Source organism: Macrobrachium rosenbergii, chromosome 16 (genome assembly GCF_040412425.1).
Source record: "Macrobrachium rosenbergii isolate ZJJX-2024 chromosome 16, ASM4041242v1, whole genome shotgun sequence".
Taxonomy (NCBI): Eukaryota; Metazoa; Arthropoda; class Malacostraca; order Decapoda; family Palaemonidae; genus Macrobrachium; species Macrobrachium rosenbergii.
The window spans coordinates 31,453,074-31,468,632 of record NC_089756.1 but is presented as its reverse complement, the minus strand read 5'-3'; positions in this window follow the sequence as shown (position 1 = coordinate 31,468,632).

The following is a 15,559-nucleotide window of genomic DNA, read 5'->3' as shown; positions in this document are numbered from 1 at the left end:
TGTGAATATATTTTGTATCATTTTTTTATTTCTTTTTTTTTTCCGGATGTTTAAAAAGAAATTATAAACTTTTGTTTTGTGAATAATATAGGCTTTCATTTTATATCATTTTTTTTTTTTTTGGCCCGGATGTTTGAAAAGAAATTATAAATGTTTTGTTTGTGAACATATATCATTTTATATTACTTTTTATTTCATTTTTATTTTGCCCGAATGTTTGAAAAGAAATGAAAAAATATTTTGTTTTGTAAATATATATCATTTCATAACATTTTTTAATTATTTTATTAAACGATTTTATGTAAATATATATCATTTCATAACATTTTTTATTTCTTTTTCTTTGGCTGGGTGTTTGAAAAGAAATTATAAATATTTTGTTTTGTTATTTTCCTCTTTTTTGTCACTTGTATACATCCTGTTCTGTACAAACTTCCTCCACAAGTGTCAGATCCTATCCTCTTGTTCCCTAGGAAAGTGTACGATACACTTTGTTAATAATAAAAGTGTCTTGTATTATTGAATACTTGTCGTATTGTATAAGAAATCTCATGTTTGTCTCTACAATATCACGAATTTTATACTGTGAAAAAAACAAATCTCTTTTTCTGTTTGATTTAGGCATAACAAAATTCTTTCCGTAATGCATTCTTCCAGGATTTCAAGGTCGACGTAATATTTTACTGGAAAATTATTTGGAGAATTCTGAATCATTTCTTTATCAGTAATAGAGGATGCGAATTGTACCAGACGAATTATTTTTTGTCTACCCTACATATATTTACTTTTGCGTTTCAAGGCAATTTACGCCTGAAATGGTTCATCTGGACGTGTACAATTTAACCCAAATTGGCCCCGTCTAGTTCCACCACCTGATTTCGGTCAAAATAGGGAAAAATCCTGCTGTGTCGAGTTTGCATCGTTGTTTTCGTTCATCGTTATGTGCCAAGGACAGCTGTGGGAATGTCTGTATTGTTAACTGTGGCTATTGCTGTGGAAGCTATTGCCTTGAGAGTCCACATATTTTTGTTTTTATAAATGAATTTGTGATTGCTTACCGGCGTGACAAACCGTGTCCCCGTAGGTGGGTAGTGCCGCCAGTGCACCTCATGTGGTGTACTGTAGGCATTACTTAAGGGTCATTTATTTCTTGATAGGAATTCATTTCTCGTCATAATGGGTCTTTGTGGCGTTCCTTCGGCCCCCAGTAGGTTCTTAGCTGCAACCTCTCTTTCAAAGCTCAGTGGTCTGGTTAAACTAAGATATTCCTCTTACTGTACGTCCGTTCATATTCTCTTCCGTCTGACTTTCCACCTCTAACAGCTGTTTCATAGTGCAACTGCTTTGAGGTTTTCCTCCTGTTACACCTTTCAAACCTTCTTACTGTCAATTTCCCTTTCAGCGCTGAATAACCTCGTAGGTCCAGCGCTTTGTCTTTGGCCTAAATGTGTAGGGTCAGAGTTTTAACACGTATGTGTATGTGTATGTTTATGTGTGTCTGTGTGTGTGTAAATACAAACAAATATATGTATGTATATATATATATATATATATATATATATATATATATATATATATATATATATATATATATATATATATATATATATATATATATATATATATATATAAATATATGGTTTTGCCATCCTTGTATTTACAAATTGCTTTTACCAAAATACTGTACATTTTTGTTGCATAAACCAGAGTCAGAAGTCAGTCTGTGTAATACAGAGCTTTCAGCAGGTGACAGTAATTCAAAGGGCGGACATTTTCATAATCGTTTATTATTATTATTAAATTTGCATACATACATGTGGTTACATTATTATTATTATTATTATTATTATTATTATTATTATTATTATTATTATTATTATTAGATGAAACCTATTCACACGGAACTTGAAATTCAATCTTCCAAAGAATGTTGGTTTCAACCTCCCACCTCAGCAATAACTGATCATGATTTTTACATCGCCCTGGGGAAGACGCGAACTCGCGACATCTGAGTGGCAACCTACGACACGAACCACTAAATACCAGCTTTCACACGCACTCAGAATTGGATACATAAATGAGGAGGTCGACCGTTGGTTCCCTTACGGGCCGAAATAAAAAAAAGAGTTCTGTTCCTGCTATAGCCTAATTGGGTCACAATTCCATTAAGTGTTTGCTTATGACATAATGTTGATTTAATGGAACTCCATCACCAGCCATCATGATTGAGTTGATTAGCGAGCTCTGGGGGCGGCGCCCCCTCCTCCACCCCACCCCCCCCCCCCCATGCATAATTGACCTCTGCTCCGCCCGTTCGCTCCTGCCAAATTGCCATTCATGACGTGTTGCGACAGCTCTGTTAATGCCATCCGCGCGCTCCGCTTGATGAATATAGTTTGTGTCTTGCGCACGCCGCGTGCTAATGGAATTCTGACCCTCCCCACCCCCACCCAACCCCTTTCCTGGTTGGGCGATGTGGAGGGTAGGAGAGTGTGCGAAATCCCCGAACGGCGCGATGTGTTGTATTGTATTCCACTGTTATGCCGTATTTTAGGAGGAAGTATAGGCTGGGAGTAATTGTTTTCGGTTGGAGTTCCGTGGAATGAATACAGGAGACGGCGTCTTCCTCTTCCCGGCGCTTGGCGAGAGAATTCGTAGGGCGCGAGTGGTCCATTCCCGTCCATGGCGACTGTTAGATTACTGCTGTATTGTAACTGCAGCTGGCTTCTTCCCTATACCGAGAATAATGTCGTTTAGGAATTCGATCCTGGGTTAGCACTGCGTTCTTTTGTGTGGTGGTTGAAAGCTAATTGAATTTCCCGGAAGCCCCCTGGTCTCAGTCAAGCTGAACACTGGGCAAGAGCCTGTGCTGGCATGCGGCACGGTAAATCTACCAGCGGCAACAGTTCAAGAGCTTAAGTTGTTTAACAAAATTCATTGTTAATTAAAAGAGAGAAAGAGAGAGAGAGATTCAGCACATATCCTGCTTTGGCTAGCCGTTTATTGCTTTTTAACAGAGGTGTTAATACTGCTTTTGCGAGAGAGAGAGAGAGAGAGAGAGAGAGAGAGAGAGAGAGAGAGAGAGATTCAGTACATAACCTAGTCTGGCAAGCCGTTCATTGCTTTGTATTAGAAGCGGTAGTACGGTTTGTGAGAGAAAGAGAGAGAGAGAGAGATCCAGTACATAGCCTATAGTCAGGCTAGCCGCTCGTTGCTTAATGTGTTTTTGCTCGAACGTTCATGAACTCGTGGAACCATTTTTCGTGGCATCAATTTTGGGGGAAAAAAAGTTTGCCTTTGACATCTACCGGAAGTGTTATTTCGCCTCTCTCTCTCTCTCTCTCTCTCTCTCTCTCTCTCTCTCTCTCTCTCTCTCTCTCAAAAGTAGCATTTACGCCTCTATTAGAAAGCAATGAATGGTTAGACAGGTTATGGCATGTATTGGATCTCTCTCTCTCTCTCTCTCTCTCTCTCTCTCAAAAGCCCCTCTGTTAGAAAGCAATGATTAATTCGACAGGTTAAGGTATGTGTTGGATCTCTCTCTCTCTCTCTCTCTCTCTCTCTCTCTCTCTCTCTCTCTCTCTCTCTCTCTCTCTCTCTCAAAGGCCCTATTAAATCCTCTATTAGAAAGCAATTAATGGTTAGACAGGTTATGGTCTGTATTGGATCTCTCTCTCTCTCTCTCTCTCTCTCTCTGTTTTGTGAAATTGTGCGTGAGTGTCACGCGCACGAACCCGTATAACGATGTGTCCGGCATTTTGTCAATCCTTCCCTCTTACGTAAAATGAATTTTCCCAAAATGAAAAGGTTATAATGCTTATTAAGATATAATGGCATATGGTTTTAAAAATTTGCATGACCACCCAATTTTAAGGATTATATTTGAATATTCAGGCTTTGTTCACTTTTCTTACTCTGTAAATCTAAAAAAGTGGTGCATCTCATTTACAGAATTAATCACTATTTTATTCTTCTTGGCCTCTGATATGAAAGTTACCCACTTTCAGGATTCCCTTTTGTGTGTGTGTGTGTATGTGTGTGTGTGTGTCAAAGCAAGTGGTTTCAAAATATGCACATTTATCCTTTGACTGACTGAAGAGGAAAGGATGCGGTTATATTAATTTTCAAGAATCTCAGGAAACGTTTTCTTCATTTTCAAAGACTGAAGAATTTTAACTGCTACAGTGGGATACTCTATCCTTTCCTTTTTGCTTCCTGAATCATTTAAGATGTCTCTTTTAGTAATGCGTTTATTTGTTTGATTTTTACATTTATATCCGTCACGATCTTTTCACCAAAAAGAAGTAAAATTTTGTACTGTGAAAATATATCCGGTTGCATCTTCCTCCGAGTGACTTTTAGAAATTCATCGATAATATTTTTGCTGCATCTGGCCGACTTGTAAAGACAAAAGATGGAATTCTATCACTTAACCAGCCAAAGCACTTTCAAAGATTGAATATTTATTTCAGGTTTTTATCCGTGATCCGACTAACTCCCGTAATCCGGTTAACTCCCGTGATCCGGCCAACTCCAGCCATCCGGCGAACTCCCGTGATCCGACCAACTCCCGTGATCCGTCTAACTCCCGTGATCCGACCAACTCCCATGATCCGACCAGTTACTCCCGTGATCCGACCAACTCCCACGATCCGGCTAACTCCCGTGATCCGGCTATCTCCCGTGTACCACGTCGTGACAGGTCCAAAATGATAAATCACAAACTCAGGCAATATGACTCTGACGGTCAGGCGAGCCGGAAAAACGCTGCGTTAGGGATCACTGTCATTCCCGGACGTCAGGGATTGCGGCGAAGTCATCACTATTAGCGAGTAAAAGGGCTGCTTGCATCGTTATTCTCAGACGTCTCGATATGTTTTGTTTACCTTAGGCGTGTGACACGAAACTCACGGAATTCTCGGTGGATGCAGCTTCGCGCCTCGGCAACTGTTAGCGTCGAAACCCGGCAATATCTCTCTCTCTCTCTCTCTCTCTCTCTCTCTCTCTCTCTATTCCTGCGCTTGTTTCCTCCATGTGAGGACTTTTGTTTCCTCACCTCATTGCGTAGCAGGATATGCTCGTACGCGAGGCTGTACTTTGGAACCTGTTCATGTATGAAATTATTTTTTATTACGGATGCAATTTATTTTTCTTTTCACGTTTCCTGATTCGTGACTCGTATGACTGAACCTCTTGTCGTATAATGGTCCTTGAAAGCTTTCGTGTACATAGTACGTATGTATTTTAAGCTGAATGCACGTGGCACCTACTAGAAGAGAATAGGAAGTCAGAGAATTAAGATCGCACTTAGAAGATGAGTACACAAAGTATATTGGCTGTCTTTAATAGGTAAATTTTATTTATTACACTGGCATATCCCATTATTCCATAACACAAGGGGATAGTGACTGTGGAATTTCTCTTACTCCTCTTGTAAGGATAACGATATTTAATATATCGACCTTTAGAATTTTTTTAAGTAGTTATTGATAAACCTGCGTCAGAGCTAAATTTGGCTTCTTCTTAAAGTCCGATGGCAATATTCATTAGGTGCCTAAAAAGCTGATTTTATTAGGAAACCCCTTGTGGCATCCCTGCTATCCCTGCTGACGCCTCATTTCAAACCTACCCGTATTTTCTCGTGTTCGAGTCCCTTGGTACAGATGGATGATGACAGTAGTGATGACAGTTTAATATTACAACTTAGTATTACCGATACTTTTCCTTTATGTGGGCTTATATATCTGATACCAGTAGTTGGAAGTTAAGATTTTCAATGCCTGTCAAACCAAATTTTGAGCCATCTGAATTGAATGAAAACCATGCAACTCTTAACCTTGAAACTAAGGAAATACACCATAAGCTTCCGGTAGGAACCACATTATAAAGCAGCATGACACCAAGAATCCGGCGGAAAGAGTTACAGAAGAGATGACAAAAAAAAAAAAATCTGATATCCTTCAGACTCACAGCCAGTGCTCTGTTAATTCTATGCTCAGGTGAGCAGAGGAACGATTGGTTTAAAGGCCTCCTTACTATATCACTCCGTCCTCGTCTGGGATTCAAACCTGGTTCCTACGGGATGTGTCCTTCAGCAACGCTGACAATATTAGCAAAATTACTAGAATAATATTAACAAAATTACTAGGAATGCAAAAATATTTTTATGCTTGTTAAAGCAATCTAAAAGAATCTATGGCTTCCGTGCGGTTTCAATGTTTATGGTCGCGAAATTCTTCTAGAGGATTTTGGCATGATTGGTCAAATATTATATATACATATATATATATACATATATGTATATATATTATATAGATGTATATTATATAGATGTATATTATATATATACATACATATATATACATACACTTTAAGAGAGAGAGGGAAACGCGAGTATTAGGAGTGAAATGGTTGAATTACCATAACGTATTAAGAAAAGTATACAAAGGTTAATGATAAATTGGCTCTGGGGAGAGTGAACAGCACTATATTTGCAGCGCCTGGTATAATATAGATATAGATATTTTTACCCTTGTTATTGAGCTAACCACTGATTTTCGAACTAAACTCGTTCCGAATATATATACATACGTATATGAATATGTATATATGCATGCAAATACTCCATCAAAACTAAACATAAAATACCGCAGACTTCAATCATGGATTTTCTGTTTCATAAATTTTGTAAATACGAATTACCAAGTTAATGACCAGGTTTGTTTAGCGCTGGAATCGATGGTGACTGGATTGTGTGCAGTGCATTTTCACCGCTGTGGCTGGACCGGACCGGCAGACGAAAGAATGAAACACGAAAAGAAAATTGTCGGATTGATTTGTTGATGAATAACGTTCCAGCCCACAGACAGATATATAAAAATATGCAATGTAAGTCTGTAATGGCGTAAGTCCCGAATCAGGGCCCTTTTTATTTCGTAGTCTGGATCTACCTTCCAAGTTCCTGGTTCCTTGTACCTGGTTCCTTGTCCCTGGTTCCTGGTTCCTTGTGCCTTGTTCCTGGTTCCTTGCCTTGTACCTTATTCCTGGTTCCATGTGCCTTGTTCCTGGTTCCTTGTAGCTTATTCTTGGTTCTTTGTTCCTGGTTCCTTTTACCTTATTCTTGGTTCCTGGTTCCTTGTACCTTATTCCTGGTTTCTGCTTCTTGTACCTTATTCCTGGTTCCATGTACCTTGTTCCTGGTTCCTTGTACCTTGTTCCTGGTTCCTTGTTGTGGTTCCTTGTACCTTATTCCTGGTTCCTGGTTCCTTGTTCCTGGTTAAGCGCTCACTCCCCACACAGTTGCGGGCACACTATGCTGTCCGTGTAAAGTGCAGAGCTATTCAGTTTTGCTGACTTTTCTCTTTCGAATTGTTAATCCCTTCTCCTAAATGACACTGATTCCCTTGTTATTTACTGTTTCTCTCTTTTCAAAGTTTTTAGTTTTCTTTAATAGAAAACTAATGCGATGACTATTTGTCCGTCCGTCCGCACTTTTTCTGTCCGCCCTCAGATCTTAAAAACTACTGAGGCTAGAGGGCAGGAAACTGACACGTTGATCATCCAACTTCCAATCAAGAAACATACCAAATTGCATTCCTTTAGCCTCAGTGGTTTTTATTTTATTTAAGGTTGAAGTTAAACATGATCGTGGTTGAAAGTTTCATGGGCTCTGGCTGAGAGTTTCATGGGCTGTGGCTGAGAGTTTCATGCAGTGTTACACGCTGTACAGAAAACTCGATTGCGCCGAAAGAACTTCGGCGCATTTTTACTTGTTTTATTTTAATCGTCTGTAGCTTCACTTTCTTTAGGACTTCACTAATCTTTTCTGCAATGAATGCTTGAAATAATTCGTTGCAAGTGTATGGTTTAATGTTGTACTTTTCCACTTTCATTGATCATAATCACCTCCTTTTCTAATTACCAAGATAGTTGAATCCAATACAATCTTCTCCTATATGAAGCAGTCCAGGTTTAACGCTGATTCGTTTATTGCAGGTGCAAATGCTTATTTACCCACTTAAGTTTAAGTGGAGCGTCCGTCACGCCCATCAAAGACAGACCCAACCTTTTTTATTATTATTTCATTAGCTTATGTTTTGTCTGGTAATTTCATATCTGAAATGAGTGGTAGTTAATTTTCATCGGCTCCATAAGCGAATTTGTGTCACTGATTACTGTTGTTATTTCTGGCTGCCGACCTGTATGGGAAAACGGTCACTTCAAGTCAGAAGCCATTGGGATGTAACAGTCTTTGACTGTCTTTAGGGACTGCTATGGACCGCTTATAAGCAAGGGCCCGTGCTGGCATAAACCAGCTTAATCTAAACCGACCACCTTCAGGAAGACGTAAGCATAAGTTAGCAACCCCCCCATTTTAACTGTTGGTTTCCATCATCATTATTATTGTTAATGTTGCATTCATTTTTGTCACAGAACGTCTGAAGTTTCAATCTGCGAATGCCACTCGTCATTAAAGCTTCTAAGCGTGTAAATGTACGAGTCATTTTCTCCCTAATGGTTGCTAAAACTCGACCGGGGCCTTTCAACCTTGTCTGATAACCGGTTACCCTTCCTGCAGCCCTTTATAAATGTGGGTTTTTAGTGTTAGTTATAGCACCGTGTACACGGAAAATGTGTAGCGCATAGTCTTGTAGCACACATTTCTTACACCTTTATTTCCTGTCTGATAGCTTTATATCTGCTGTGCTGACCACGTAGCTTCTGCACTGTTGCCAATTTCTGTCCGGTGATCCTTGTGGTTCTGTCGCCGTCTACCTTTTCATCCTTTATCGGTGACCTAAATTCTTCCTTTTCTTTTATACTGATGAATTATCACTTCCTCCGCCCATCTTCCGGTGTTCGCGCCAACTCTTGAATTCCTGTTGCTTTATTCGTCGTCTCTGATTAATTTAAAAAGCTTATTTCATTTGGAACCCCGTAATTTGCTCAGCTTCATTCAGTTTTTTTTACTTTTGTTTAATTAAATGAAGTTCATTCTAGTTTTTCTGTAAGTCCTTAAGTTTAGGTTCCTCCAAGCTATCTTTTGTGGAGATCACGTGTTTATGTTGTCAATAAACACAGATTTGCTCCATTAGTCGACCTCATTGTGAATCACTGCCGCTTTGGTTGGAAAGAAACGTTTCAAAAACTATATTGTCCTTAAACCTCGTATTTAAAACGTAGCTGTCGATATTTGAGGTGAATCAATCTCTTCGCTCACCTCCTCGACAAGATTGAATCGAGGATCCAGAGAAGGACTGAATCCACAGAAATTATTCTTCCTGTGAATGAACGAGACCTTTTCTGTAGATCATTGCCTCCTCCGCCGGGGCGTCGTCTTCCTATCGCATTTTAATTGTATAATATTATTAAGAAATTTTTCGTCCTCACCTCTCAAACATGTACATGTCTGCGGTCGCTCTGTAAAGCACAGGCTACCTTATTCTCACCTTATACTGGCATACTTTGGCGTTTTCTTCTTGCCATTGTTTTCCCCTTTAAGTAGCAGATCTTATCGCATCCTTCGGTGTTTACCCAAATTGTTTTTCCTCCTACAACATTTTTCCTTCAGTCCCGCTGCAGATCAGAGCATCAGGTTGCCCCAGTTCCTCTGACCTTCAGAGAATGGAATATAAAATTTAGGCCAAAGGCCAAGTACTGGGACCTATAAGGCCATTCAGCTCTGCAAGACAAATTGAGTTTGAAAAGGTTTTACAGGCGCAACGGTAGGAAAACCTCGCAGGTGCACCATGAAACAATTGTTAGGGGAGTGTGGAAGTAAGGTGGGTGAAAGAGAATATGAGCCGAGGTGCAGTAAAATGAAAATGGTTGCAGCTAGAGACTACCCCCCTACGGGATGGCCTTTAGAGAAACCGGTTGTCGCCGGACGAAACGAAACAACTGAATGATTCCTGCGAAGGATCTGCTACAATGCTTGGGTCCTGCTTCTTCGCTTTCATAGCTCAGTGCTTCCGCGTGCTTGAAGCCGTCTTCTGGGACCATGTCCATTCGCCCAAGGTGTCCCTGTCCTTGAATAGGACTTGAAAGTTATTAGGAAAAAATTTTTTTTTTCTTAAGAATGGTAATCGACAGGATCGGATACCTTGTACAGTATTATCAGTGATTGTCCTTGGATTGGACCTGATATGTCCTATGTAAAACGCTGGTGGTATCATACGTTGTTGATCGGTTACTTGATAGTGGAAGTTTGTGGTTTCCAGGGCAAGAAATCATGACGTACACACGCACACACACACACTGACTTGCCTGGCGCAGATCAGTTCCGACTCTGCTGTCTATCACTCAAGGCCAGTCAGTCTACATACACTCATAGTAAATGTATATATATATATATATATATATATATATATATATATATATATATATATATATATATGATTATTCATAAAGATTAACGGACCTTGAATAATAAAATAATAAATTCAGTGTGGATTTCGGGTTGATTTTGTGCAGTGTGCACCACAGGCATTTATTTGTGGCGTTGATCAAGGCCGGTAACTGGTACTTTGTATCTTTTATTAAATTTGATTTTAGCAATTTTTTTAACCCTTATCAATGTTGTATTTGTTTCCTTAACTTTTATACAGATTTCAGGGAATATGTATATAGATTGTAGGTGGAATAATGGGCCTGTGTACATATATACATACATACATATGTATGTATGTATATATATATATATATATATATATATATATATATATATATATATATATATATATATATATATATAATTTAATATTCAGTAACACCACTAGCTTTCTCCTTAATTTTCACGATTTACTTTTCATAGGGTTGAAAACTGATAAACAGTAGGCGTTCAAGGGAATTGACATAGAGAAAAAGGGGGCGTTAGAAAATTCTTCCAAGATTTGATAGCTGTGGTTTAAATGCAAAGCCATTAACCGAATTGCTCGATGAGCTGTCTGTTATAAATCTGATCAGCCATGATTCAGATATAACAAAAATTCTTTCATATTGTCAGATAAAGTTGGCCTCATTTCATCGCGGCCTCTTCCTCTTCTGAACAACCCGTCAGCCATTGGGAAAAATCGTTTAGAATTTTGAAACGAAATGACAGCTGCGAGTTGGAGATTACATTACAAGCAATACTTCTTTTATTATAGAATTACTTGGTGTCAAGTTTGGTCTCTGATAATTAAACCGTCATGTATCCTGTCAGGTGTAAACTGATATTGGAAATTTAATCACTAAAGTTTTCACCAAATAATTTGTGAGCCCTTTGGGGGAAAAAAAACCCTAGCGTGAGTGGTCTCGTAACAGGTGAACTTAATTGCAATACGGTCTGGAGAACCTTACAAGAACTTAAGAAATGAGAGAAGGATAATTACGTCCACTGTTTGATAAAGAGTTTTTTTAAGTTTTACGTAGTGTTGGATTTCAAAGTCAAAACACTTGGAACAGAGTTTAAAATCCAATTACTTTAACTGCGTTGGGCGTTAATGAGGACCACTTTACGCTTTCATTTCTTTTGACGTTATAACGAGAAAGGTTTTAAAAGCCTTTTGAATTAATGACGCCTTTTTTTTTCTCTCTCTCTCTCTCTCTCTCTCTCTCTCTCTCTCTCTCTCTCTCTCTCTCTCTCTCTCTCTCTCTCTCCAACGAGGGAAGGGCATTGGTAATGATGAAATGCTTAGGTTTATGTCTGTTGTGTAAGAATACGTCTCTTGCTTTAACAGAAATACCCTTTCGTTTTTATCAATTAGGAAAAAATGTGCTATTCAAAGTGTGCTACAAACCTATAGACTAAACAAATGTGAAACATTAGGGAGGAGCAAAATAAGTAAAATCTCTTACCGATTAATCATATTACCATCAACACCACGTAGATTTTATTTTTTTATAGTATTTATATCTTACACATGTATGTACAGGTATATATGACTATGAATAGGCGATTTCTGTAGAAATTTCTTTTTTCACTGTTCTGCCTTGATTCAGAAGTTAACAGTGGCCATAGTACAGTATTTGTAGAGCCACTCCCTGTTAAAGGAAACGACTTACTCAAATCTCCACGGAATTTTGTGAAAATAAATGTATTGTCGTCGCCCCCTGTAGTGTCGTAGCATAGACAAGTGAAGCACTGCATCTTAGGGGTTTGAATGTGCGCAGACTTGGTGCTGCAGGTAAGCAATATGATACCTGATTTGTTCAAGAAGGGAAAGCTGGATGTTTTACCAGCGAGTGAGATAAAGATGAAAGGGGCAGTGTGTATTAATGGGAAAGCAAGTAGTGTGTGATTGGGGCAGCTGGAAGGTGTACAGCTAGGAAAAGTGCAGCACTTGCATCATTACAGATTCCTTAGATGAGCGAAGGGGTACAAATATGTTATTTAAAGGATTATATGGGCAAGATGTAGTGCAGCAGGAGGAAAAAAAATAATAGCGAGTGTGTATGGCCTTAAATTGAACGGAATGAAGGTGAAAAGTAGCATTTATGGGGAGTCTGAATCAATGCCCGGCTGTTTTGTAGAACATTAAAGGGTGGTTGCACTTTTGATTTAAAAGCAAATATATACAGAGAGGGCATTGTGGATATGGAGTTCCTGACATTCGCGTCTTAAGGGCACTGGAATTTTAGAAATGAATGGTATCCAAAGAAAAATGGTAGAACAAATAAAGGCTTCTTAGGCACTGTGTTAGTTCAGAGTCAATGGAAGAGCAATGTTATTATTATTATTATTATTATTATTATTATTATTATTATTATTATTATTATTATTATTATTATTATTATTATTGTATTTCAGAAGATGAACCCTATTCATATGAAACAAGCCCACCAAAAGGGCCACTGACTTGAAATCCAAGCTTCCCAAGAATATGATGTTCATTAGGAAGAAGCAAGAGGAGGTAAAGGGAAATACAGAGAGAAGAGACCTCACTTATTAGTGATGGATATAAAGGTGAGAACATGAACGCTTAGAGGTATATCTGATAATTATGTAGTTGAAGCATAAACTATAGTAGACTCAAGTTCATGTTGGATAGGAAGGGCTGGAAAATGTAATGCTAAGGATAATTAAGCGAGTTTAATAAGAATGTTTGACTGATTGATTTATAGATTTTAGGCATACATGCCAAGCACTGGGTCAACTAAGGCCATTCAGCGCTGAAACGGAATTGACGGTGTAAAGGTTTTAAAGGTGTAACAGGAGGAAAATCTCAAAGCAGTTGCACTATGAATCAATTGTTAGGAGAGGGTTGACAGTAAGGTGGAAGAAAGAGAATATGAACAAAGGTGCAGATTAAGTGAGGACAGCATGTTAGGAAAAAAATAAACCAAAAATGGGTTAGCATGAGGGAAGCTGGAAGAGTATATGAGGAGTATGTAAAATTCCAGGATGAGCTCATAGGTCAGCAGAGAGTATTTGTAATTTTAGGAGGTCTGGAAGGGAAAATAAATCTCCGAATGGTTGGATGAGGAAATAAGTTTAGTGAAGGAAAGGCAGTTTTTTTCAGGTGCAGTATAAGATAAAATGGAAGTGTGTATGTGCAGGAATACAAGAGAATGGATAAAGTGGCCAAAAGAAAGAGGAGATTGAAGACATGTAATAAATAAGGTTAAGAGAAGGGGAGCAAGGACTTCTGGGAGAATAAGTTGTTCAGTAGCCATGTATAAGCAGAGAAATGTGAATTAGCAAATGGATCTCAGATTAATCGATGCAAATGAAGAGATTCTGTCAGAAAAGAATGATGTTTTAGGTTGATAGAGTATGTTGAAGATCTGATAAATGTAGAAGGTAAAAGATAGGCAGAGTTGTATGATGGAAGCCAGTTAACTGATTGAAGAATGGAAAGATACTAAAAGTTAATAGAATTATAAATGGGATGCTGCAGTTTGATAATGGAAGTGTGACTTGAGTGGCTGACCAGTGTTTGTAAGACATAGGGATTGGTGGAATGTTCCAAATAGGCAAGAGGAATAATTGTTCCTTTGTGTAATAAGACAAAGAATTATCTGGCATAACATTATTTAGCATCCAAAGGAAGATGTGTAGATTTTGGTTGAGAAGCTAAGATAGATGACAGATGGAATCATAGGGTAGATAATGTAGTTTTAGACAAGGAAGCATTGACACAGTTATGTGATTAGTCTTTACTGTGTGCTGACTGGTTAAATGCCACTCAAGTGGCAAATGGCCAGGTTTAAAGCTTACATTTTTGTGATTCAGTTGCTCAGCCTATTTTTTTTTTATCTTATATCAGTTGTTTGTTGTGCAATAGTAATTAACACTAGTTTCTCATGATAATGAAATTTTGAAAAATAAGTCTTATTTTTGTTTCATAATACAGTAGTACTTAGAACTTAAGTTCATTTCAAGCTAGATTCCAAGGGAAACAAGTTTTTCATTGTCTTGCCTCAAAGTTAGAAAAGTAGATTGAAAACATTTAAACTACCTTTCAAACTAAAATACAGTAGATATTTTAGGAATGGAATGGAATACAAGATTTAGGCATGGCCAAGTGCTGGAACCTAAAGGTCATTCAGCGCTGAAAGGGATATTAAGAGTAAAGAGTTACCAAAAGTCTAACAGGAGTTGCACTACGAAACAATTGTTAAGAGAGTGGAAAGTAGGATAGAAGAAATTAAATATGAACGGAGGTACAGTAAAAGGAATGCCAACAGTGGACCATATGAGTTAGACTTATGTCTATTTTCCCTACAGGGGTTGATGTCTTAGTAGTTATTCTGATTTTTAGTGTGGAATGACAACAGGTTTCTGGGTAACTAACTTCCTGTATAATTCTCTTAGGATAAAATTAACAGTCTTAGGTTCATTAAATTTAGTTTCCTTACAGGTGTTTACTTTCCAAGATGCAGTAAGCCAAATATAATAAATAGATGAAGAGATACAAGGTTAATAGTTACACTGAATAAAATATTAACTAGCTTGTCCTCATTTTTAAGGTTCCTTCATTTCCAGTTTATGTAGACTTCATCTATAAAGAGACATGGAAAAACCAGACAATGTAGTTCTCTAAATTTTCATTTTCAGATGTGTTTTGGTTATTTCTCTCTCTCTCGAACTGTTTTAGGAACAGTCTATTAATTTGGGAAAAATTAGGTTGAAAGTGTTTTCTTAGCCTACACTTTTTTTTAATTAGCTAGTTTTTTTCCCTTTAGGAAACCTGGAGGTTTTGATTGTCTAAATTTTCTCTCTCCTGTCTAGATTTCCATGTTATAAATTACTTTTGAGTGTCATTTGTTAAGTAGTTTAATGAGACCACAGAGCTAATTAATTTTGCAGCCAGCTAAGGCATTGCATAGGACTTGCATAAAGTACTTGACCTGAAATAATAGTTATAAATTGGAGTCAAGTAAACGGCACAGTGCTGTAGCTGGGGGTCATTAGACATTGCAAAAACCATTTATGAAGCCACACTACAAACGATCCCATACAGAAAATTTTCCACAACTATTGACTTGAATAAGTGGTGGTGTTTTGTTATATACCTGACCACAATTCCCCTGTTGATGTTTTCAGTGCAGCAAATCCAGCTTTGTAATATGTTTT